Below are 25,621 nucleotides of genomic sequence, written 5' to 3'. Positions count from 1 at the left end.
TGCAAGATGAGCTAAAACATCCCTGACAAATATTCATCCAGCCATAATAAAAATATGTTTTTCCTTTGTCGTTATACATGCTGTCAAAAACAGGTAAGCGATGTACAGTATTCCTTAGGTGGGATGATGTTTGTAATGTCATCTTTTGTCAGATATTCTAAAACAGGAAACCATTGCTCTGAAAAACATAATTTATAATTTGGTAGTTCTGATTGTTTTATTTGGTCCGTAAGTTTTTCCATAGTAAATTGGTCCCACACACAGATGAGCCAATTTGAGATTTTTCCATAGCGAGGCAACTGTAGATTTTGCTGCCGCTAACAAATTTGCAATCAGATTTTTGTGTGTGTTAGGGATTGAATCGGCTTGTCAATCATTTAAGAGAATAGTTTCCGATGTCAGTGGGACCTGGTAGTTGGACATGGTTTTGATATATTTAATCACTTCAGACCGAGGAGATTTCAATTGATGGGATAAAGCACAGTTATGCAGAGGTGAGAAAAACATTTCCAAACTTTCTCTGTGCAGCACCCGATTCCAAGCACCCTTGGGATGACGGGAATAATACGGACACTGCTGCAGGTCGTCTGACTTCCTTATTGCAGTTCCAAAGATGCATCTGGTAAAGGGAGCTGTAGCCCATGAAAGCTTCTGCCGGAACAAAATCTTCTTAGTCATTAAGGTGTTGCCAGACGCCCATTTATTTCTGCTGCAATAGACAACCACAGCTACACCTCTGAAATTATTATCAGGGAGTAAGTAAAACCCGTCGGTTCTATCAATGGGTTATTATTTGAGAAGATTCTGAGTTCTGCATGAGGCTCTGAATCACACCCCAAATCTTTAGTTCCATTCCATGCAATGGGTGGAGAAGTTATCAAAGTAGCAAATCTCGGAATAAATGATTCAGATGGGCAACAGGAGTGGATGTGTGCATGCAGGAGGGGAATGAATGCATTCATGGACAAGGAAAAGGGTCGTGTATGCATCAGTGCACACAAAGATGGGATCAGATGCAGTTCAGTTTGACACCAAACACAAAGCAGGGGCTGCAAACTCCCCCCACAACTTCACTAGCAAATTTTAGGGGCTGTGTGCCATTTGTCAGTTCCAAAGCCAAGTCACTTGGGAGCAGCGTTCCCGCTAATGTGAGCACGTGAGCAATCGCTCACAGATTCTGACTCCTCCGCTCACAGCTTTTCAGATGTAGCTCACAGAATCTAACCCTCACGCAGCCCCGCCCTCCCAGTCAGCCAGCATCTGCAGGTGGGCCCTATAGGGATGGAGCAGGGATGGAGCCTCATCCCACTTCTTTCGCCTTCTCGGTTTGGCCATTATGCACGTAGGGCAGGAGGCTACGTATTGGGAGACATGTCGCCTCATATTTGGCCACCAGAATTGTCTTTGAACCAAGGGAGAGTTTTTAGATAGCCGAAATGGCCAGCAAGTTTTGCATCGTGGCAATGCTGTAGTACTTCTTTTCTTAAGCTGCAGGGGATGTAAAGTTTGGAGCCCTTGCACCACTCTCCCACCTCGGTTTTTGCTAGCTCATTTTTGGGCGCTTCCTCCCCCTCTTTTTCCACCTCGCTTTTCACTTTTGCTCTCCACCCACTGGGATCAGGTTGCTGTTCTGTTTTTGCCTTGGTTGCTTGGCTACGTGTCGTCACTGCTCCTCCCAATTGGGTGGGCGAGAAAACGGTGTCTATTATCTCCTCCCTCCGGCTCTCGTGTTGGGGCATGCGCGAAAGCACGTCTGCTAGAAAATTGGACTTGCCCAGCAAGTAGTTTAAGGTGAAGTCAAACTTAGAGAAAAATTTGGCCCACCAGAGTTGTTTAGCATTTAGCCGGCGGGGAGTGCGTAGCGCTTCTAGGTTTTTGTGGTCTGTCCAAACTTCGAAGGGGTGGTGCGCTCCCTCCAACCACTGTCTCCAAGTGGAAAGAGCTAACTTGACTGCAAACGCTTCCTTTTCCCATACGTTCCAATTTCTCTCTGCTTCAGTGAATTTGCATGAGAGATAGGCACAGGGATGCAGCTTTTTATCTTCGCCCCGTTGCATTAGCACCCCTCCTATGGCCGTATCACTGGCGTCCACTTGCACAATAAATTTTTTGCTTTCATCTGGGTGTTGTAACACTGGCTCAGAGATAAATTTGATTTTTAAGTCATCGAAAGCTTGTTGACACTCAGGAGTCCAATTTAACTTTGCCCACGGTTTCAGCGCTTGGTCTCCCTTCCCTTTGGTTTTTAATAAGTCCCGTTAAGGGCAGGGCTATCTGGGCAAAGTTTTCTATAAAGGGCCGATAGAAATTTGTGAATCCCAAAAAGGACTGTAACTGTCTTCGGGTCGAGGGCGTCCTCCATTCACTGACCGCTCGGATTTTAGCCGGGTCCATTTTCAGCCCCTGGCTAGATATACAATAGCCTAAATAATCCAACTCCTGTTTGTGAAATTCACATTTGGACAGTTTGACTGGCAATTTGTGTCACATTAGTGCTTTTAGCACTTTCTGGACTAGTTCTACATGGGAATCCTTATCTTCTGAATAAATCAACACATCATCTAGGTAAACAATGACCCTTTATATAAATATTCATATAGAACTTCATTTATGACCATCATGTAGACAGATGGGGCGCCTTTAAGTCCAAAAGGCATCACTAGGTATTCATACTGTCCTAAGGGCGTATTGAATGCAGTTTTCCATTCATCCCCCTCCCTTATCCTTACATGGAAATATGCATCTTTGAGATCTAATTTTGAAAAGATCTTACCCTGTGCCACCACGCTGAGAAGGTCTTGGATCAACGGGATGGGATAGGCGTTTGACATCGAGACTGCATTGATGCCACGAAAGTCAGTGCACAGTCTAAGGCCCCCATCCTTCTTCTTAACAAATAGTACAGGAGCCGCATGCGGGGAGCTGGCAGGATGGATAAACCCTCTTTCCAAGTTTTTGTCGATGAACTTCCTTAACGGCTGAGCAGAGGACTGGGAGGCTTCTCACGCCATTCACCCGCCCTGCTGACGGGGCAGCTGGCTTGCCGCACGCTCCCTGTCCTGCACGTGCGGCAAGCCAAGTCAGCGGGGCAGGTGAACGGTGCGGGCGGTCTCCCAGCCCTCTGGTCAGCCACCCACACTGCCGCCGCTGGCTCCAGCACACTCCCAGCTGTCAGCCGTGCCCGGCATTCCTTCTGTGGCGGCGCCGGGGGCAGGCTACCCCCCTCCCCCCCCCATTGATCCGGCCCTGTCAGCTGCCTAGGGAGGTGGTGAGCTCCCCCTCACTGGCAGTTTTCAAGAAGAGGCTGGATGAATATTTGTCAGGGATGCTTTAGGCTCATCCTGCATTGGGCAGGGGGGTGAACTAGAAGGTCTGTAGGGCCCCTTCCAACTCTGTGATTCTGTTAAAAAGTGGCCACAATATGCCAGCAGGATGCAGGCTTCCCTCGGAGGCTGTGCTGCAGTTTATTGTGGAAGTTGTTTGCTCCCTTCAAATGCAGGCAAATTAAGCAGTAACGGCTGAACTTACCCCTGATATTGAACCACACATCAAGAAGCACAAATCTCACAAGTTCTACCAGACAGATTTCATATTTTTCCCATTTCACAGTGGGTAAATTGAGGTATGCAAACAAAAAGGGTATGTTAGTTGGGATAGCTGGTGAATGAAATAAGAAGCAAAGGAGAGAAGTGAGAAGGGAACAGACCCAACTCAGCAGCTTGTTTTCTCCTCTCCCAGCCCTTCCGCCCCACCACAGAAGGGAGCCAAAAGGCCTTGCTGCGGGATGCTTCGAATTAGCTGTCTGCAGTGGCTGGGGACATCTAATCCAATATTGCAGTGACTCATAGCACCTTGTATTCCTAGGGTTGGGCTTCTGCGGAAGCCAGGGATTTCTACAAACGAGGATGTTGCGGAGCGTAGCCAGCACAGTCTGTCTCCAGCACATAGTGGAGCAACAGATCATGGGCTTTCCCAAAGATTGCGCAGCTTGGCTGTAGATCCAGCAATGTATGAACAAAGCAGTGCCTTTTTAATATTCAAGCAAGCTGGCAGCAGGGAAAACCAGCAGGTACTATTATGAAATGCCAGAACTATCATGAGCTACCAGCTGTAAGCTGAAAAATATTTCTGGATAGTTTTTTTTTCAGAATGCCATCAAGAAGCCATGTTTGATTTCTAAAAAAGGAGGTGCTGTCCAGAGCTCAAGCCCACAATAGATGCATTGCCCCCTGCTGGGGGGTGGAAGCTCTACATCTTAGAATGTAGGGATAAGCCACATGTGTAACTGAAAAATGCACACCGTACATGCTTAGGTGTACTTTTCTTTACTATTTTATATCTAATCCTTTCAAACTATACATGGGCATAGTTAAAAATAGGATTGATCCATCAGCCAGAGATCTTTTCTGTTTGTTTCGCTGAGCATAGGACTAAGGTTGCACACGCTGGGTAGGGAAACTTCTGGCGATTTAGCTGTGGAGCCCTGTGGGGGCAGGTAGGGTTGCTGGGTTTCCTTGGCACTCGCCTTGTCTTCGCTCCTCGCACTTTGCAGTGGGCTGATTTTGGGCCTCAAAGTGGCCCGATTCAGCCTGTTTGGGGTCTGAATTGGCTCTCTGCAAAGCATGGGAGCACTTTCGGGACAGCACGATGACATCACTCCCAGAAAGTGACATCATTGCACCACCCCAGGAACACGCCAGGTGAGTGGGGGAGGGGGACGGAGGGTGGGAGTGAGGATCCCCCACCCCCATCATGGGACCTGGGATCCCTAGGGGCAGGGTTTGGGGAAGGAGGGACCTCAGTGGGGTATAGTGGCATACAGCCCACCTCCAAAGCAGCAATTTTCTACAATCTTTGTGGTGTGGAGATCAGTTGTAATTCTGGGAGATCGCCAGTCCCCACCCAGAGGCTGGCAACCCTACATAGGACAAACTTAACAACGCAAGGCTCACAAATCCAGTGAGAGATCATGTCTGACCCCAGATTCTGCCTGTGAGCACCTCAACAAAGATATTATTGTTCATTTTGGTGTGGTATCAGCTGCCCGTTGAAGGATGGCCAATGTCTTGTCTGTGCCTGGTGATAAAACAGAAGGAAGGATACCTGAAAAGGAAAGGTTTGTGTTTGCCATTGAGAGAGGGTAGGGAAGTTGTTTGGGTTTCAGGGACTAGAACAAGAACAGGTTTAGCTGTTACAAAAAGATACACTAAATAATGAAGTCTACTCAGGGAGGAATCTCAAGTAAGTCCTGCACGTAACTAGGTGTGCTAATGGCATGAGAATGGAGTTTATATAGCCAGACAGCCCTACAGTGATACTGCCAATATGTTACCAGGGTTGTGTCTCATGGGTAGCAGGTAGAAAGTCACTGGCCAAGGGTCACGGGGTGTTTCAGTATCAGTTGGTTTTTGTGTATGAGCAGGTGCCTTCTTCATAAATCTTGTTCAGATTTTATCCTTTGTGTGGCTTGTAAAATGTGATATTGGATAGTTGTCTTGTGGCCTCCTGTATATATTCCAGTTTGTTTTCAATGACAACTGCTGCACATTTATTGGCTGTCTTGATTATTATTTTAGGTGGGTAGCCGTGTTGGTCTGCAGTCGAACAGCCAGATTTTATTCCAGCAGCACCTTAGAGACCAACAAGATTTTCAGAGTAGCTGCTTTTGAGAGTCTGACTCCCTTGGTGTCTGAAGAAGGGAGCTCAGCCTCTTGAAGGCTTACACTCTGAAAATCTTGGGTTATTAACATACTTTTGTAACAGGCACTGAAGGTGAATTTCACAGAGTAGGTCAATACAATCAACAGAATGGGAAATCCAGTAAACTTGATTATGATGTCAGGATTGTTCAGCATGGTTAAGATTGTATTGCAAACGGTGCTTTTTGTTGAATATTTCAGTTTGGACACGGTTTCAAAAAAATTGTGTGCAATGATTCATTGAGGTATTGAGACCTACTGGAGGGGTCCGTGTAGAGTTCTTCTTTCCATGTCATTAAGTTGATGGCAAAGTTGGTGTATTGCTCCTTGGTTTGCTGAAGATACAGTGGCTGTTTGAGAGTGTTTTATTGGGCAGATGGAGTTTGAACATCAACACTTCGGGGTGCCTGTCCGCTGCTTGGCATTCCCAGGAGGATTTGGGATGTGGGGACAGGAGCACTGGCACTCCACTGGCACACAACATCACTTCCAGCAAAACAGATCTCTTTGTAAACATCTCTCAATATACATATACAAGCAGGGAACCCACAAGGACTTGCGGGGGGGGGGGCATCTCATATCCCTCTCCCACCATTTCCTCTTTCCCTTCCCTGAAAACCCCCATAGCGTCTACCCTTTTCCTGCTCTCCCTTCTAACCACCACCCAACCTACTTTTACCTGTCCTTCCCATCTTCAGCTTTCCTTCCTCCCTGCCCCCCCCCCCCTTCCTGGAGTCTTCTACCTCGGAAAATTATGGCCGAGTTGTGCATTGCCAGATGCCGCTTGCTCAGTAGGGACCCTTCAAGGACTTGTGGGGGCCACTCCACTTTCCCTTCTATCCTCCTCCCCGCACTATTTCTTCTTTTCCTTCTCTTGCCAGTCCTCCTATTACATTTCCTTGCTTCCTTCCCTCCATTCCACCCATTAAGCACCCTACCTTTTATCAGCCCCCCCCATCTTCAGCTATATTATTTATTTGATTTATACCCCAATATTCTCCCCAATGGGGGACCCAAAACAGATTCCATCCTCCTCCTCTCCTCTATTTTATCCTCACAACAACCTTGTGAGGCAGTTCAGGCTGAGTGGGTGTGACTGGCCTATGGTCACCCTGTGAGCTTCCATGGCAGCCTGGTGATTCAGACTTAGGTTTCCCAGTCTGAAACTCTAACCACTACACTTCACTACCTTTCATGGGGGTGGCTGCTGTTAAACAGTAGAAAGCAGCCGGTCCTGGATGAGTCATGCAAATCAGGTGATAGAAAGTAGCTGGTGGTTGCTGCCAGACCTGGCCCTACAAACCAGCCCTGGAAGGGGCCCTGCCCTTTAGAGACAGAAATAAAGCCTGGAAGGGCAGCAAAAGCGTTGTGTTTGTCTTGTAATGGCCACCAAGAACATATGTAATTATAGTGACAGGAACTCCTGCTATCATTTGGGGGATCTATCTATCTATCTATCTATCTATCTATCTATCTATCTATCTATCTATCTATCTATCTATCTATCTATCTATCTATCTATCTATCTATTTTAAAGATTTAAAGTTTTTTTTTGTAAGCTTGGGACATTTTTCAGGTTTATAGAAAGATTTGTCTTTCATGGCTCAAGCCTCTGGATTTAAGTATCTACTGATGGAGCCACTCAACAGAGAGGCACTCAGAACAGGGATTCCAGGTCCTCTGGTGGGGGCAGGAGATCCTCTGCTCCCACCCCCCACCCCCTGCCACCACGCACCTGGCTGGCAGGGGAGGGGCATAGAAACAGCCCTCCCGAGCATGCTCCCAGGGCGGCACGGCGACGTCACTTCTGGGAATGGTGTCATTGCGTTGCCCCGAAAGCACTTCCATGCCAAATGGCATGCAAAAGCACACATGTGCTCCCAACCCTGTGCGATGATGTCACTTCCCGGAAGTGATGTCATTGTGCAGGTGAAGGTGAATGCCAGGGCCCCCCACCTGCTGGGAGGGTAAGGGGATCTGCCAACCTTAACTCAAAACCACTCTGCTTTACATGCGTATAGCTCCCTCTCTCAGCCAACATCCTTACCTTTTAAACAGCATGTCATGAACTTTGTACATTTTATGACATTGTCTACTAATCTTATATGCGTTGCTTTACCTGGTGTTTTTATTGTTTTTCTAAAAAATAAATTTATAAACCACCTTGTGGTATAGGAAAGGTAGAGTATGCATGTTTTCATAAATAAATAGATCCAGATCCTGGACTTGTAGCTCACAAGGAAGTCACTTTTAGGACGCAAGACTGCAGCACTGATTGGCTGCCTGGAGAGGGTGGGCCGTTGTTTCATTTGCACAACAACGGAGAATTCCTTGCAATCTGTCTGGCTCCATCGTGGGAAATGCTAGTTTCATGAGCTGCATTTGGAAAGCCCCCAGGGATTTTCATGGGGCAGCCAAGCCAAAACACAGCTCTGGTTCCAGGCAGAACAGGGAGGCAATTGTCTGAGATCTCCACACTGCGCGTCCTTAGAGCTTGATGAGCAGATGAGGTAACACCTCAGCATTCAGCATACATGAAGCTGGGTGTCACAGCACCTGCCTGAGATCACTTTGCGAAATGCGGCAAGAAGCAACAGTCAACAGTTGAAGGGAAGCCTCATCTAGAAAAATGCAAGAGATCCTTTTTTGTTCATTTACCTACTTATATACAGAATTATACCTATAACAATCAAAACCCCAAATGTGCGAAATTTACAAATTAGTACAGTGTTGCAGCCTGGAGTGCCACAGGTTAACATGCCTCTAGTTTTTCCAAAACTTTACAGATTGAAACATTTCTTACACTAAAATATGTTGTAAACACCTTGAACATAAGAATTTACTGGTAGGGAGATCCTTTGGTTCCACAGTCAATACTCCTTACCTCAATGTTTGGCACGGTTGCCAGGTCCCTTTACCCCCACCCCCAGTGGGAGGGGGACCTGGCACTCATCTTTCCTTTTGTCTTTGCACGTGCAGAATCCTGGGAAGGTGCAATGATGTCATCGCACCTCCCTGGGAGCACTCCTGCACTTCTCAACAGGCCGATTTGGGTCGAAAATCAGCTCAATTCAGCTCGGTTGGGGGCCATATCGGCCTACTGCGAAGTGAGCAGAGAGGGCTGTTCTCCTGCCTTTCCCCCACGATGGCCAGGTGAGTGATGGGAGGGCAGAGGGCGGAAGTGGGAGATCCCTAATATCCATTTCCACACGTCCTTATAGGGACGTCCCACTCATGGAACACTGGTGGTTCCCCCCCCCCCCGAATCCAGACGTCTCCATTTGCGAAATGGTTGCCGGCTGTTTGGTTTCCTTTCTTTCAGCACCTTTTCTGGGACCACACGATCCCACACAGTCCCAGAAAAGGGGCTGGAAAAAACGGAAACCAAACAGCCGGCAACCATTTTGCAATGGAGGCACTGCCAGCATTCTATGAGTGGGACGTCCCTATAAGGATGTGTGGAAACAGCCATTGTTTTGGTTATAACACAAAGCCAGTAATTAGGTAAGACACAACAGTTAAAAATTAAATGGAGTGAACATTTTAGAGTTCACTAGAACTTTGTGCTTCTCTGAACCTGTAAAATAAAAACTAGGCAAATGTCTTCCAGGGAGGAAAGGTGACATGGCATAGCCTGATCTTCTCGGATTTTGGAAGCTAAGCAGGGTTAGTACTTGGATGAGGGACCACCAGAGAAGACTCTGCAGAGGAAGGCAATGAAAATCCCCCTTTGCTCCTCACTTGCCTTATAAGCCCCTTGCCGGGGTCGCCATAAGTCAGTTGCGACTTGAAGGCGTACTTGCATGCATGCACATACATGTCCCCTAAGTCCATAACGGGCTGGGGTTTTCAGGTCTCTCCCCTGTAGGCAGTTTCCTTGCAGGATACCTGGCCTCTCTGGCACTTTGCAACAAATGTCTTGAACTCATTTCAAACACCTTTTGCACAGTCATATTTGAACAAGAAGGTGTCCACTGCAGCTGGAGGTTTTACACGCTGGACTTCTTCCAGGGTTAAAGAGTTTCTTCTTTAGAGCAGTGGAAACAAGAAAATACAACTATAATTTCTAGCCTGCAAACTCAGTGAGCAAGAGGCTTTCCTTGCTTCAGAGTGCGTTTTGGACATCTGTCACCCTTCTAGCACAAAAATCACTCAGGGGTTCCCTCAATAGCATCGGTAGGAGGATTTTTGGCTTTGGTGGCAAATATCTTTGCAGGTTTCCCACCTAGACTTTCCTCTGTCACATCTGCATCCAGCAGATTGGGTCAGCATTCTCTTCAGGGCTGACGAAGGGACCTTTAACTCTCAAAAGCTCTTGCCCTGGAAATCTAGTTGGTCTCTAAAGTGTCACTGGACCCGAATCTTGCTCTTTAGTGCTGGAGATTTGGGGTGAAGCCTGGGGACTACAGGGCTTGGGGAGGGACCTCAGCAGAGCAGAATACCATAGAATCCACCTCCAAAGCAGCCATTTTCTCCAGGGGAACTCTTGCCTGTAATCTTGAAATGAGTCATAATTCCAGGAGAGCTCTAGGCAGTTGGCAACTGTAGGCCAAAGCAAAATTGCCTCCCTCTGCCGCTTTAGGCCTTTGGCTTCTTAATATTAACATCATCTTTCCACATCCTTTTTGAAGTGAGGCCTCCAGAACTGCACATAATACTCCAGGTACGGCCTGATCAAGGCAATATAGAGAGGAGCTATGACCTCCTGCAATTTCGATGCTATGGCCCCTTTGATACAAACCAAGATTGAATTCGCCTTTTTTGCCACTGCATCACACTGACTGCTCATATTTAGTTTACAGTCCACTCTTACCCCAAGATCTCTATCACATATACTACTGCCTGGAAGTGTATCCCCCATCCAGTCTTTGTGCTTCCCATTTTTGTGGCCCAGATGTAATATTGTGCACTTGTCTTTGTTGAATTGCATTTTATTCACAGCTGCCCACTTCTCCAGAGTATTCAGGTCTTGTTGAATTTTAATTCTATCTTCTTGGGTGTTTGCCACTCATCCCAATTTGGTATCATCAGTGAATTTAATGAGCAGCCCTTCCACTCCTTCATCCAGATCACTGATAAAAATATTGAAAAGTACCGGACCCAAAACCGAGCCCTGTGGCACCCCACTGGACACCTCCCTCCAATCTGATGAAACGCCGTTGACCACCACTCTTTGGGTGCGGTCCTATCCACCGAACTGTCCTATAGTCCAGTCCACAGTCTTCCATCAGAATGTCATGGGGAACCTTATCAAAAGCTTTACTGAAATCCTGATAAATCACGTCAACAGAGTTCCCCCGATCCAGTAAGCTGGTCACTCGATCAAAGAAGGAAAACAAGTTGGTCCGGCAAGATTTGTTAGGGACAAAACCATGCTGACTTCCCCAGATCACTGAGCGGTCCTTCAGATGCTTACAGATTGATCCCTTTAAAATCTGCTCGAATATCTTCCCAGCAACATAAGTCAGACTGACTGGCCTGTAGTTTCCCGGGTCATCCTTCTTCCCCTTCTTAAAGATTGGGATAACATTCGCTCTTCTCCAATCTTGTGGCACATCCCCAGTCCTCCAGGAGGCCTTGAAAATGATGGACAGGGGTTCTGCAAGTTCTCTAGAAAGTTCTTCCAGCACTCTTGGGTGCACCCCATCTGGCCCAGGGGATTTGTATTCATCCAGTGCTGCCAGATGCCTCTCCACAACCTCTCTGTCAATGTCAATTAGCCACTCAGGTGTCCTGCCACATTTTCTACTATCTCTAGATGTGCCCGAGTTCTTCAGGGAGAAAACAGAGGCAGTTTAAAGGCAGTTTAAAGCTCTCCTGATGAAGTTCTCCAGGTTCATTCCAAACGTTTTCTTCCCTGCCCTTGAGAGGTGAAGCCCATCATGTGCTAGAAGGCCTTTTCTAAGAAAACCTATCCCATGGTCCCAGAACCCAAAGCGCTCCTGCCAGCACCACCAACTCAGCCAACGATTCACTTCAAGTATGGTCCGCTCCCTGCGTGTTCCTCTTCCTATGACTGGAAGGACAGAAGAGAATACCACCTGAGCCCCCAATGTCTTCAACTGCCTTCCAAGAGCTTCGTAATCCTCTTTAATTCTTGCAACAGTATTCACAGCCATGTCGTTCGTTCCCACATGAATCAGCACAAACGGGTACTTATCAGCAGGCTTGATGAGTTTCGGCAGCCGGCTGGTAATATCCTGAATTCTGGCCCCCGGCAAGCAACACATCTCTCAGAATAGGGGATCTGGCCCAGAGACATGGCGTTCCATACCCCTGAGCAGAGAGTCCCCGACGACCACCACCGTCCGTTTTTTCCCACTTCCATGTGGCCCCATGTCTTCTGCACACCCTCTTCCAGGTCTTTGCGGTTCTCCTTCCACTCTCATCTCCATCACCATCTCTAGCACTTCAAAACGATTCTTGAGCTCAAGTGGACCAGAGCGTCTTCTTCGTTGACGCCTTTGGGTTTGTACCGTAGATCTGAGAGGAGGCTCAGAAGGGAGATCGACTCTTTCTTCTCCTCCTTGACTTTCCTCTTCTTGGCTGTGCAGAGCCCCCAGGCTCTTGTCAATAAAAACCTCTCCCTCCTTGATCTCCTGGAGGGTGGTGATCCTCTCCTCCAGGCTCTGAACCTTTTCTTCCAAAAGTCTGACCAGCTTACACTTCTGGCAAGTGAACTCTGTCTTCTCTTCTGGGAGGAAAACAAACATGGCACACTCCATGCAGGTGACAGCGAAGGGGGCTTCAGTAGACATGACTGCCTTCCAGATATATACCTAGAGTACCAGAAGTACCAGTATACCAGCAGAATTTCGGGTCCCCCAGGCAGATCCCCAGGCTAAGAGCCACAGGCCAAGAGCCCTTTAGCTCTGCCTCTGGCGAGAGGAGCCTTTTGTTCCAAAAGGTCACTTCCTGCCTAGCCCAGCAGGGCCCCAGGACAGTAGGGGGCAGGGCTTGTAACCAAGAACAACAGCAACCAGCAGCAAATAACAGCAATTCACACAGCCCCCAACAGCCCCACACAGAACTTAACCAGAACCACTCTCTAGCAAGCTACACAGAGCCCATTCACCCCCAGCTTCTCACTCAGTAGCTAGGAAAGGCAAAGGGCAAAAGGCAGAAAGACAAGAACCCCTTACCTTCTAGCAGCAGCTCTCCACCATGTGCTCTTGCCTCCGCCCAGGTGCTTCTGCACCTTGTATATGTCTTATCCCTTTTGAATCTGTCTGTAAGCTAGGGGACATTAGCTCTGGGGCAGCAAATTCTAAAAGTTAATTTGTGTTCCATGAAGAAATAGGGGTAGGGTTACCAGCCTCCTGGTAGTGGCTGGAGATCTCCTGGAATTACAACTGGTCTCCAGGCCACAGAGATCAGTTCACCCGGAGAAAATAGCTACTTTGGGGGGTGGACTCTACGGAATGATGCCATGCCAAGATCTTTTCCCTCCCCAAACCCAACTTTCTCCAGGTTTCACCCCCCAGATCTCCAGGAATTTCCCAACTTGGAGCTGGCAACCCTAGGGAAGTGTGAAGTGAAGTGAGAACAGAAGGAAGAAATCACCAGACAGAAAAAGGGAAAGAGAAATGTGTGTGTGCTGGGAGGAGTTCAGCCTCTTCCTGTGGAGTGCTGGCAGTCAAGGATGAGATGAGGGTTTTGTAGTCTTCGGCGTCAGCCCTTGGCAGCTGGCTGGCTGGGGCACATCTCTCTTTCAGTGGGGAATCCCTTATTTGGCGATGGCATTTTATCCCATTGCCAAGGCCAGAGTCGTTCGCCCCTTTGAAGCATCCCTCAAACTTTGACATGACGTGTTCTGATGCTGGACAAAATGTCTCATTGGACTCAGTTTGCTGTTTTAGTCATGGCTGCTCAGCTCGCCTTGAAAAGTTATACTTCCTGAGAAGGGCCATAAAGCTGAGGTTCGATTTCCAGACACAGAATGGCTCCTGTGACCAGAAAGAAGAGGTATCATATTGTGCAAATTAGCAGCTGGCAGGAATTCATCTGGCTGTTAATGGGAAGTGGGCGGTTGAGTGATGTTGATGGAGTCTCAGCCTTGATTCTGGTTAGTGTTAAAGCCCGGCTCAGAGCAGTGGTTTATGTCTGGGGAGGGCATTCTCCAGCCAAGCAAAGCAAGGAAGAAAGCACCAGAAGGGAAAATTTGGGGCTTTCTAGGCTCCAGGCCACTGACACATCTGGAGCTGCCCATCGTCTTGTGGGATGAGAGCTGTGGCAGTGCCAACATCCCTGGTGGCTTTGCAACCGGTTGCAAAATTAGCTGTAGCCGTGTTTTATTTTCTGCCTCCCACTCCAACAGATTTTGCAGCCCCTGCCTGCAATCTGCAAGATACACAACCTTTGGGAGAGGGATGCATAGTCAGGAAAGGGCAAGTGACACAATTTACAATCCTGGAAGTATGTCTGGCTGTGGCTGGGGGAGGCAAAACCTGACCATTGCTAATGTCCTAATGGGGTTTGCAAAGGTTCCAAAGTGTGGCAGAAGTGGCTTGTGGTGCATTTGCTGCATTTGGAAGTATTTGGATGAGTCTCCAAAGAGCCTCCACTGCACTGTAGAAATGATGCAATAAACAAACAAGAAAGCAAGCAAGCAAACGAATTAATGAATACCCAGTGATGTGTCCCCCTGTTCTGAACTGGAGCCTAGTTTTTGCAGGTTACACCTGAAGATGGACACCAGGGAGAGGGAAACGGTGCTGTCAGTGCTTCCTCCAGAGGTCCCCTGTTGGAGCGTCTGGCCATGGTCAGGTCTGGATGCAGCTTACATTGGTTAGGTGGTTCCATCCACAAACAGCCTCCACAAATCCAGGGAATGGGAGGGGACTGTCTGTGAGAAACAGTCTGGGCCCACAAAGAGAGAGGAATGCTGGGCAGGATGCTCTAGGAAAGCCCAGGAGAGAAAACTCTGTTGTGCTAATGAGTTCTTCATTGTGAACAATGCAGAGGGGAGTTTTGAAGAGACATAGACATAGGGATGATATCACAGACTGAAATGGTAACAAGCCCTCTGCTGATGAGGAGGGGCAGGTTGCAGAGGGAGATTCTGGACTGCATTGGAATGAGGAAGGGAGTGTCTCTGCACCATCCAAATCCTGGCGCAGGATCTGATGAGACTAGCTTCAGAGGCCAGTGCTGTAGGGTTGCCTGCTTTGGGTTGGAAAATTCCTGGAGATTTGGGGGTGGAGCCTGGGGAGGGCAGATTTGGGGAGGAGAGGGACTCAACAATGCCATAGACTCCACCCTCCAAGGCAGCCATTTTCTTCAGAGGAAGGGAACTGATCTCATTATCCTAGGGTTGCCAACGTTCTGGTGGTGGGTGGAGATCTCCCAGAACTACAACTGATCCCCAAGCTACAGAGATCAGTTCCCCTGAAGAAAATGGCTGCCTAGGAGGGTGGAGTCTATAGCATTATCCCCTGATGAGGGTATAATCTCCAAATTCCGCCCTCTCCAGACTCCACCCCCCAAATCGCCAGGAATTTCCCAACTAGGAGCTGGCAACCCTACTGTTATCCAGAGAAAGAGTTACCAGGTCCCCCTGGGAACTGGTAGAAGAGCACATGAGGCAATGAGTAGTTACCCTCATTGCCTTCTTTGTGCTCCTACAGAGGATGTCAGCCCCAAACATAGAAAATGCTATATTTGGCTCGATTCTTAAAGTATCAGTCCAGGCATAATGTAACCGAAAATGATGTCATGCACAGGATCGTGCACATGATCATTTGCCTGGGATGCCCACTGATGTCAGGTGATCTCCAGGTGACCTGCTTCCCTCCACTAATCGCCAGGAATTGGTGGGAAGAGAGGCAAATAACTGGGAATTTGCCCACTACCAGCAGGCACCTGACAACACTATCCACAGATCAATTGTGATTCCAGAGATCTCCAAACCCCACCTGGAGGCTGGCAAACCTAGAGCTGCTAACTTTGGGTTGGAAAATTCCTGGAGATCTTGAGGTGGAGGCTGGGGAGGGGAAGGACATCAGCTGCAAATAATACAATTGAGTCCACCCTCCAAAGCAGCCATTTCCTTTAGGGGAACTGATCTCTGTCATCTGGAGTTCAGGTGTAAGGCTGTTTCAACATGCTCTTATAGGGACGGTCCACTCATGGAACACTGGCAACTTTCCCCCAGGAATCGAGATGTCTCGGTTTTCAAAATGGTTGCGTACTGTTTGGCTTCCGTTTTTTCGGTGCCTTTTCTGGATCTGCAGTGTGTTCCCAGAAAAGGTGCTGAAAAAACGGAAACCAAACAGCACACAACTGTTTTGCAAATGGAGATGTCTGGATTCCTGGGGGAAAGCCGCCAGTGTTTTGTGAGTGGGCCATCCCTATAAGAGCATGTGGAAATGGCCTAATTACAGGGAGATTGCCAAGCTCCACCTGGAGTTGGTGGCTGTTAGAACAAATAACAGATTGCTTCCATGCTGGTTTAGTCAAGATGGCTTGAGGATATTGGGAGAGAGCAGGGCCTACTGGTGACTTCTGCTCCTTTTCTTCCAGGACAGCATGTGTCAAGGAGATGGCACCAGAGGGGAATTATTTGCTGTGTTACGGGGTTGCATGTGCAAGCATTCAATATAGTACTTCTAAATTGAGTTACCATGGAGAACTCCCAGCTGTCATATGGCTGCGAGTTCCTGCGGTGATCACATGGCAGACATAACATGCTGTTTTGCCCTCAGTTGCTCTAACCTCAGTCAAAGGATTCATCCCTGCAGCATCCCAGTACCGTTTCTTCTCTCCAATTCTCTTTTGTGTGATTACAACAAATGTCCCTTGTTCCACTGTGTCCCAAGACAACAAGAATCCTTTGACATGCTCTAACTGTACTTTAGAACTGTGGTGCTATGGCTGATTTCACCCAATGAAAGAAAAAGCAAGCTATTTTGTGCCCAAAAACAGAATCCTGATTGCTTTTTCTTTGCATTTTCAGTCCATGTTGCAGTAAGTATAAAATTATGCTGTTGGGCGTGATGAAAAAGCCTTAAAATTGTGGCCAGCAAGAACGAAATTGTTGCTGTTAAGCAAATGGAACTCCAATAGCCCTGTTGTGCTTCTTAGGTCATGTCCAAGGATGGAAGAAGTGTCGTAGTCACGATTTCTTTTGCCTGCTAAGTGGACCAGAGGCTTTCCTCCTCATTCACTGTGACATTACTTATTACTGTATGTTATGATGTGGCCAGCTCAGTTTTCTGTTTTATCATTCAGCTACAAAGGCCAGAAACACTTGTTTAAAAGGCAAGTGTAGGAACTGGCCGATAGGAAAGGCTACCCATAATGCAGGCAGAAAGCTACTATTTGGCTCATATTGATTTATTTAGAACTAAACGTGGCAAGAGACCTTAAAGTACTTTGACATTTTTATCTATATTTTTATATAAAGTGCAAGTGCTTAAATAATAAGTGCAAACATACAAGTTAACAATAACATCAGCCACTTTCTCACAATAATTATTACAGAAGTTCTTTTATATATATATATATATATATATATATATATATATATATATATATATATATATATATATATATATATATATATATAAAAATACAGGAGAATAAATATACATGTCTAATCCTCTGATACAAATATACAATGCTAAATAGAAATTACAATAAATAAATTCTCTAATATAAATACACTTTGACAAATAGAAAAATAGGCTGAAGTCCATTGTTTGAAACTGTTCCTGAAAAGGGTGGTGGAGGTAAATGGTAACTTGTGCCTCCCCTGTGGTATAGTATAGTTTTCCACTTATGTTTCTTCTTTGTGACTGTCTGTATCTGACTGAGATGTTCTGCTTCTTCCCACACGTACCCCGGGTCGTAGCACTTCAAACAAATCACCTCCTGCTCAACGTCCACATGAACTGTGGGTGGGAGGAACACCCCTCTACACCCCAATGGTCTGGGTGTATCAAAATTCCTGACAGGATGCTAGCTACTGGCCTATTTCGTAACCACTTTCTCAGAGGAAAACTTTTGTCTGTTGTACAGCTGTGTTTGCAACCATGTTCCTTCTCTTGGTCACCAAGCTAGTCTCATGGGGCATGTTTTTTTTTTTAAGTCACCATGACTAGGAGAGGTGGTATAATACAGGACTAGGCTAGCTGAAAAGACTGGAGGGAGAGAGGAATAGTGAAGCTACTGCTCTTAGGAAGGCAAAGCTTGTTTCCAAGCTTTGGCTCTAAGAAGGTCCTAGAGCTGAAACTGCTAGCTGGGAAGTGGTGAAGCCTTCTCCCTGGGAGAACAGCAGTAGCTAGGAAGAGCTGAAGGAGCAAGGAAGAGCAAAGAGCAGGAATTGCTGGCAGCTGAACTCTTAGTTGATTGCTTGAGACCAGCACCCTAGTACAGAACTTCATCTTGCCAGGAGGAAAGGGCAACAAGCAAGCTCCAGGATCCATACAGCATCTTCACAAAAAGAGTCCTGCTGTTGCAAGGCCTTCTGGATATTTGGGATGCTGTTCCAGGCATAGCCTCTGGCCAAACCCACAGAACTGTCTGTGCCCTCTGCCAAGTGGATTTTGTGAGTAGGACTCTTCTCTGGGGTCACTGGTTACTGGCCCAGTATTGATAACTTTGGAAATGTTTTCATAGTTGTGTTCTGTTATATTTAAATGAATTGGATTTACATTTTGAATTTGTAAACATATCTCTAGACATTGAACCTGGCCCTCAGGACTCTGGGGGTTACACTTTAAAATACTCAATCCATTAACATAATAGCCACATTACCAGACAAGACAACAACTCTTTTCTCTGACCCTTCCATTTCTCCTGCTTATCAAACAGAGGATACACACATGCCATCATACCATTTCCACTGGGGATGCTGGAGGATTTCTAGATTAAAAGGACAGAGATCGTCTTTAAAAGAGGATTTATTTTATTTATTATTATATTTATAGTCTGCTCTCCTTGAAGAGCTGGCTTAGAGTAATTACATCACAATATAAATACAGGTAGCATAATAAAACCAGATTCAATTTATAAAATCCGGCAGCACTCTGTTAGGCTACTCTCTTCAGGAGTCTTATAATGATCTCCTGTGTTTTCAGTTATACTTGGTGTTGAGTTGTTTGGCGAATATCAACTCTGTGCCGAGTATTTTTAAAGGATGAAAATCTAATTAGCTATATTAAAGGCTGGCCAACATAAAAATCTCTTCTGTCCAGCAGAAACTCCCAATTAGCAAAACCTTACAAATGACTGGGGAAGGGGTGTGTGTGTGTTTCATGAAGCCGACAGGTCGCTTGAACTGTATTCTGGCCAAGGCTATCAGCTGCAAAAGTCATTAGGAATTCTACTATCATTGTCTGCTTTGGAAAGCACACATTTTCCCCCTGAGGTGGCTGGGCGCATGGCACAATGGGCGCCTTTGATAGGCAAGTGATTTTGTTACTTGCCTGCAAGCAGTTTTCCATTCCACGGTGCCAAACAGAACTTAATTTAATGCAGAAAGTCCAGATGGGCCACAAAAAACATTGCTGTGGTCTGGGATATATATATAGCCTCATCTCTCCTTACCCCAGCCATAACCCATGCCTCCCCCTCTACTCCCTTCCTCACATCTTTGCCCTTTTTCTTGAATCTCAGTGCCATTTCATCAACTTCCACAGAATGCTTGGGACATGGGCAGAGGTGAGTGAGTACATGTGTTGTACACATGCTTGCATGAGCAGACAGGTCTATTTGGGAATGTTTCTGGGATTTATCCTTTTTAATGTAGTGCCATAGTTTTTGTTCCCTTATTTTGCAGTTTGGAATAATGGATGTGAGTAGGGTTGCAAGCTCCAAGATGAGAAATTCTTGGAGGTTTGTGAGGCTGGAGACTGGGGAGGGTGGGGTTTGGGGAGAGGAGGAGCCTCAGTGGTGTGTAATGCCATAAATTTCACCCTCCAAAGCAGCCATTTTCTCCAGGGGAATTGATTTCTGCCACTTGGAGATCAATCATAATTCCTGGAGGCTGGCAACCCTAGGCAAGTGCAGTGTGCTAGGACCGCTATCCAGGGCTCAGCTTCCTTCCCTAAATCTCTCTGAGAAAGGTGTATAGATTACCCTTCTTGCCTTATTGAGGTGTCATGCAGGGCAGTGTCTGCCATTTGACAGACTAAAACTGACAAAGTATATTTTGAGTTGTAGGACTGTTCTTCTTTTCTAATATGCTTTTAAAAGAGTGAACTCTTTTGTATCTTTCAAGTCAAGGCAGATTAGGCAATAGCAGAGTCCAGCATGAGTAAAATCCTTAAAACAGGGGCCTTTTCTCCTAAAATTTGGCAATCAGGCACCATCAGCGATAAATGTAATCTCTAAAAACTGCATCTCAATTAGAGGGGGGGGGGAAGTAAACGTTTAGATCTAGAAGAAGGTGGAGTGAAAACTTGTGGAAGGAACATTAACAATTAAAGATATGCAGATGACACCATGTTACTGGCAGAAAATAGTGAAGACTTGACTACTGATGAAAGTTAAAGGTGAAAGCATCAAAGCAGGATTACAGCTGAACATCAAGAAGACAAAAGTAATGACCATTGGGGAACTACCAATGAGGAAATTGAAATTGACAATGAAGAAATTGAAATGGTTCGTGATTTTCTATTTGTTGGCTCAGAGCCAAGCTACAAGTGACGAATGACACTTGAATGGCAAGCGCACAGACTCACGTGTATTCCTCCCTATTCACTTGCGCTCCACTTGCACTCCATACGTAATCAAGTGGAGTGCAAGTGGAGCACAAGTGAACAGGGAGGAATACACGTGAGTCTGTTCACTTGCCGTTCAAGTGTCATTCGTCACTTGTAGCTTGGCCCTGAATCATCAACCAAAAGGGAGACTGCAATGAAGAAATCAGAAGAAGACTGAGACTTGGAAAAGCAGCTGTGAGGGAGCTAGAAAAGATCCTTAAAGATGTCTCTTTAGGGAAGAAGATCAAGATAATCCAAACTATGGTATTCCCCATTAGTGTATATGGATATGAAAGTTGGACAGTGAAGAAAGCTGACAGGAAGAAAATTGATTCATTTGAAATGTGGTGCTGGAGGAGAGTTTTGCAGATACTGTGGACAGCCAAAAAGAAAAATAAGTGGGTACTAGATCAAATCAAGCCCAAATTCTCCCTAGAAGCTAAAATGACAAAACTGAGGCTGTCGTACTTCAGTCATATCAGGAGAAGACAAGATTCTCTGGAAAAGTCACTAATGCTAGGAAAAGTGGAAGGCAGTAGGAAAAGAGAAAGACCTAAAATGAGATGGCTAGACTCAATCAAAGAAGCCACGTCCTCCAGTTTGCAGGATCTGAGCAAGACTTAATGATGGGACATTTTGGAGGTCTTTCATTCATAGGGTCACCATAGGTCAGAGGCAATTTGAAGGAACATAACACACACGTACATTCCTCACTAAAATATATTTCCCAAAGAAAGCAATAGGAAATGAAAAAGAAAAGGGAATTATGCTATAACAAATGAAGCAAAAATCAAATTTGAAAGACATCCTTAAAATTAAGAAACCTATCTGAGGCCTGGATCTTTTACAATATGAAAATATGGTTGTGTGATTAATATGTTAGAGTCAATGAACATGTGTGCATGCGTGTGTGTGTCTCAACCTGGACCTGGCAGTTGAAATTTTAAGAGAACTCCAAGGCCCTCCTGAAGGTTGGCAATACTAGAATAATTTAAAACAGGCCACAATCTATATATATAAAGACAAGTATCCTGACTGACTCATCAACACCCAGCCCAAACCCCTGGACCTAGAAACATGAAATTTGGGGAGAACATTCCTTTCATGATGTAAACAACTACTAAGAAGGGATTTTAAGAAATTCACTCCCTAAGTGAGTAAAAAGGGGTAAAAATCCATTTTCCCAAAGGGATACAACTTCCCTGTGTGGCTGGCAGGCTGCTGCCTGCTTGCACTTGTTAGAGCGAGTGTTAAACAACGCTGCGGAATTAAACACCGAGCTGGTTAGCGAGGCAAAAGCTTTATTTGAGGAAGTTACATACTTGAGGGAAAGGGGGAGAGATAGATCCTAGCTATCTGACTACATCTTGCGGAGACAGAGAAGAAGTGTGGCAGGAGAGAGAAGAAGCAGGATATTGCCCTGTTGAGCCCAATAGGAGACAAGACAAGGAAATGACCCCCAGGAAACAAGAGAGGTGCTACTCTCACTGTCCTAACTAAGTGATCCTTGCTGCCCCCTGCATGGTAGGCTCTTCTTACTTCTTGCTGCTGCAGTACACCAGACATTGTTATTTCTAACACCCCTTCTCAATGTCTAGTGTACAAAGTCCACAAAGTTCAGTCTTTCTCGTAGACTTTGAAATTTCTCTTTGGCAAGTGGCTTGGTGAGGATGTCTGCTATCATTTCTTCTGTAGGGCAGTACTGTAGCTCAACAAGCCCTTCTTGCATATTTCTCAGAATGTGATTCTTTATGTCAATGTGCTTGGTTCTTGATCCAATTCTTTCTGTATTTGCAAGCTTTATGCAAGATTGATTATCTTCAAAGAGTTGTATAGGTTTGGGTTCATTTATCCCAAAGTCTTCTAATAGTTGTAGAATCCACTTAAGTTCTTGGCATGCTTCTGCTGCTGATATGTATTCAGCTTCTGTAGTTGATGCCGCTACTAGGTCTTGCTTTCTGCTTGTCCAACTGATTGCTCCTCCACCATAAAAGAATACTTGTTCACTGGTAGACTTTCTGTCTGTGATGTCTTCTGCCCAGTCAGCATCCATGAATCCCACTAGTCTGGGATTGTCGCTTGCTGGTAGCTTGAGCTTCAGTTGTGCAGTACCTCTCAGGTATCTTGCCAGTCTTTTGACTGCTTGCCAGTCATTCACACTTGGTGATGCACTTTTCCTGCACAGTATTCCAACTGCTGCTGCTATGTCAGGTCTGGTCACTGTACTTATGTAGAGCAGTTTTCCAATTGCTTCTCTGTATACTTTAATGTTTCTCAGAGGTTCATTGTTTCCATTTTGTTTCAGGAAATCTGTTTCCATTGGAGTACATGTTGGTTTTCCATCTTTCATATCCATGTAGTCTAGGAAATCCATGATCTTTTGCTTTTGATTGAGAAGATAGCTTCCATCTTCCTCTCGCTCTATTTGAACTCCGAGGTAAAAACTGACATTTCCAAGACGCTTTACTTCAACCTCTTGGTTCAGGTGCTGAATTATTTCATCACAATCTTGTTGATCCTCATAACAAAGGAGAATATCATCTACATAAATCAGAATAAAAGTCCATTTGTTGTCTTTCTTTCTTGAGTACAGGCAGCGTTCTGCCCCGCCTTGCTTGAATCCTTCTTTGATGAGCATTTGGTTCAGTTTCTGATTCCAGGCCCTTGCAGCCTGTTTCAGTCCATAAATGCTCTTCTGCAGTTTGCATACAAGTCCTCTGTCTTTGGACTGTTCAAATCCAGGAGGCTGTGTCATATACACGTCTTCTTCCAGCTCTCCATGAAGAAAAGCAGTTTTCACATCCAGATGCTCCACATGCATCTTCCTTGCGGCTGCTATGCTCAGTAGTGTTCTTACTGAAGTGTGTTTCACTACTGGCGCATCATAGTCTTCTCCATACTTCTGGGAATATCCCTTTGCAACTAGTCTTGCTTTGTACTTTTGTACTTCTCCATCTGCATCAAGTTTGGTTTTGAAAATCCATTTGCATCCTACTGTCCTTTTTCCAGGTGGTAGTTCTGTGAGAATCCATGTCTTGTTCTGGATCAGAGAGTCAATTTCTTCTTTTGCAGCTTTTCTCCATTTCTCTGTTTCTCTTGCTGGCATTCCTTCTATGTCTTCCCAGCTAGAAGGTTCTGGTACAGCTTCTGTTTTTGCCAGGTAAGAGAATTTCAGTGGTGGAACTCCTTTGTTTATTCTGTCTGAGCGTCTGACACTTGGCTCTGCTTCCCCTTCTCTTTATGTGGGCTCTGCAGGTGTCTCTTGCGTCTCAGTCAGGTCCCAGAGTTGCACAATCTCTGGCTGCTGTGCTGCATCAGCTTCCTTTGGTGTAGACTCTCTGGTGTCAGGCTTGCTTGCCTTCTCCTTTTCATCAATGTACACCACATGGCGGATCTTCACCGTGTCTGTCTCTGGGTTGAGGATTCGATTTCCCTTGCATCCCAGTGCATATCCAACAAATATGCCTTCTTCTGTTCTGAGAGCCATCTTAGACCTCTTTTTCGTCGGAACATAAGTGTAGGCCTTTGATCCAAACACTCTCAGGTGCCTTACATTGGGCTTGCGGTTGTACCACAGTTCAAATGGTGTGCTGCTTGCACCCTTTGTAGGTAGCATGTTCTGCAGATAGGCAGCAGTGTTGATAGCTTCTCCCCAATATTTTTGAGGTGGCTGTGCTTCTTGCAGCATGCTCCTGCACATTTCTGTGAGAGAACAATTTTTCCTCTCCGCTATCCCGTTGAGTTCGGGGGTGTATGGCACGGTCAGGTCCTTCAGCTGCTAGGAAGCTTGTCATCTCCTTCCCCACGTACTCGCCTCCATTGTCTGTGCGGATAGCCATTGGTTTTCTCTGGAATCTGTTCTGCACCATTGCTAGGTACACCTTGAATTTTTCCAGTACTTGGCTCTTTTCCTTGAGCAGGTAAATCACAGTAAATCTTGAAAAATCATCAGTAAAAGTCAGAAAGTACTTACTTCCACTGGGTGTTTCTGTTCCCATGGGTCCACAGACATCACTGTGAATCAGCTCCAGTGGTCTTGTCGTCTGCTTCTCACTCTGTTTGGTGAAAGAAGGTCTTGTGCCTTTGGCTTGAATACAGCAAAGACATTTCTCTGCATCAGGACATTTTCTCATTTGCAAATCATTAGTCAGATTCTGCCTTTCAAGCTGATATATATAATCCATATTAGCATGCCCAAGCCTTCTATGGATAAGACTAGTACAATTCTTGTGGGTGCACTTTTCAATTAAATTCACTGTGCCTTCAGAGCAATCCAGCATATACAGGCCATCCTCTAATGTGCCTTGTGCAATTAATTCACCTTCATTGCTAATAAAACATTTCTCTCCTTTGAATACAGTTTCAATTCCTCTCTTGGCCATAACTGTTACAGATAATAGGTTAGTCTTAACTTCAGGTACGTACAGACAATCAGTGATCTGCACTTCTCTAGTTTGGCCACTGGGTAGCGCACAACATGCAGATACGGTCCCTTGTCCCCGCGCTGTTAAAGCTTCTCCATTTGCCGTATACAATTTCTCATGATACTCATTCATTTCATCAAAGAAACTTTCTTGATTGCATAGATGGTTAGTACACGCACTGTCAATTGCCCATTGGCATATGCTTTGATCATTTTTACCAACATTTAAACAATTCTTATCAGATCTGTTTTTCCTTTGGCCATCGGCATTAGGTGACTTAATGGCTGCATTAGCATTCCTAAAGCCTTTTGTTTCCATCCCTCGTGGCGGTTTGCTCACTCTCTGTGAATCACGAAACCAACAGTCTTCCTTTAAATGTCCTTTCTTTCTGCAGATGCTGCAGGAGAAATCACTTCTTGAACTGACTCTTAAAACTAGCTCTTTTGGCTCACTTTTATAAAATTGTTTGTTAAGACTTTCCTCTTGCAGTCTTGCAAGTACATAGTTTAAGCTTAGACTTTCTCTCATTTCCAAAACATGTACTATGCTTGTATAAGATTGAGGAAGGCTGTTTAGCAAAATTATAGCCAAATCCTCATCCTGGATTTCCTTTCCAAGGGATCTTAATTTCTGTGTTAATTCCATGAAATCTGCAATATTATCTTTCAGCTGTTGCTGTGGCTTCATCTGAATCCGATACAATTGCCTCATTAGCAAAATTTTAGTTTTAATTGATTCTTGACGGTTTATTTCTAGAAGAGACGTCCACATTTGTCTAGAAGTGGGCTCATGA

This window comes from Eublepharis macularius, chromosome 19 (assembly GCF_028583425.1).
Source record: "Eublepharis macularius isolate TG4126 chromosome 19, MPM_Emac_v1.0, whole genome shotgun sequence".
In the NCBI taxonomy this organism is placed as follows: domain Eukaryota; kingdom Metazoa; phylum Chordata; class Lepidosauria; order Squamata; family Eublepharidae; genus Eublepharis; species Eublepharis macularius.
The sequence above is the reverse complement of the archived record's forward strand: the minus strand, read 5'-3'. Positions refer to the sequence as shown.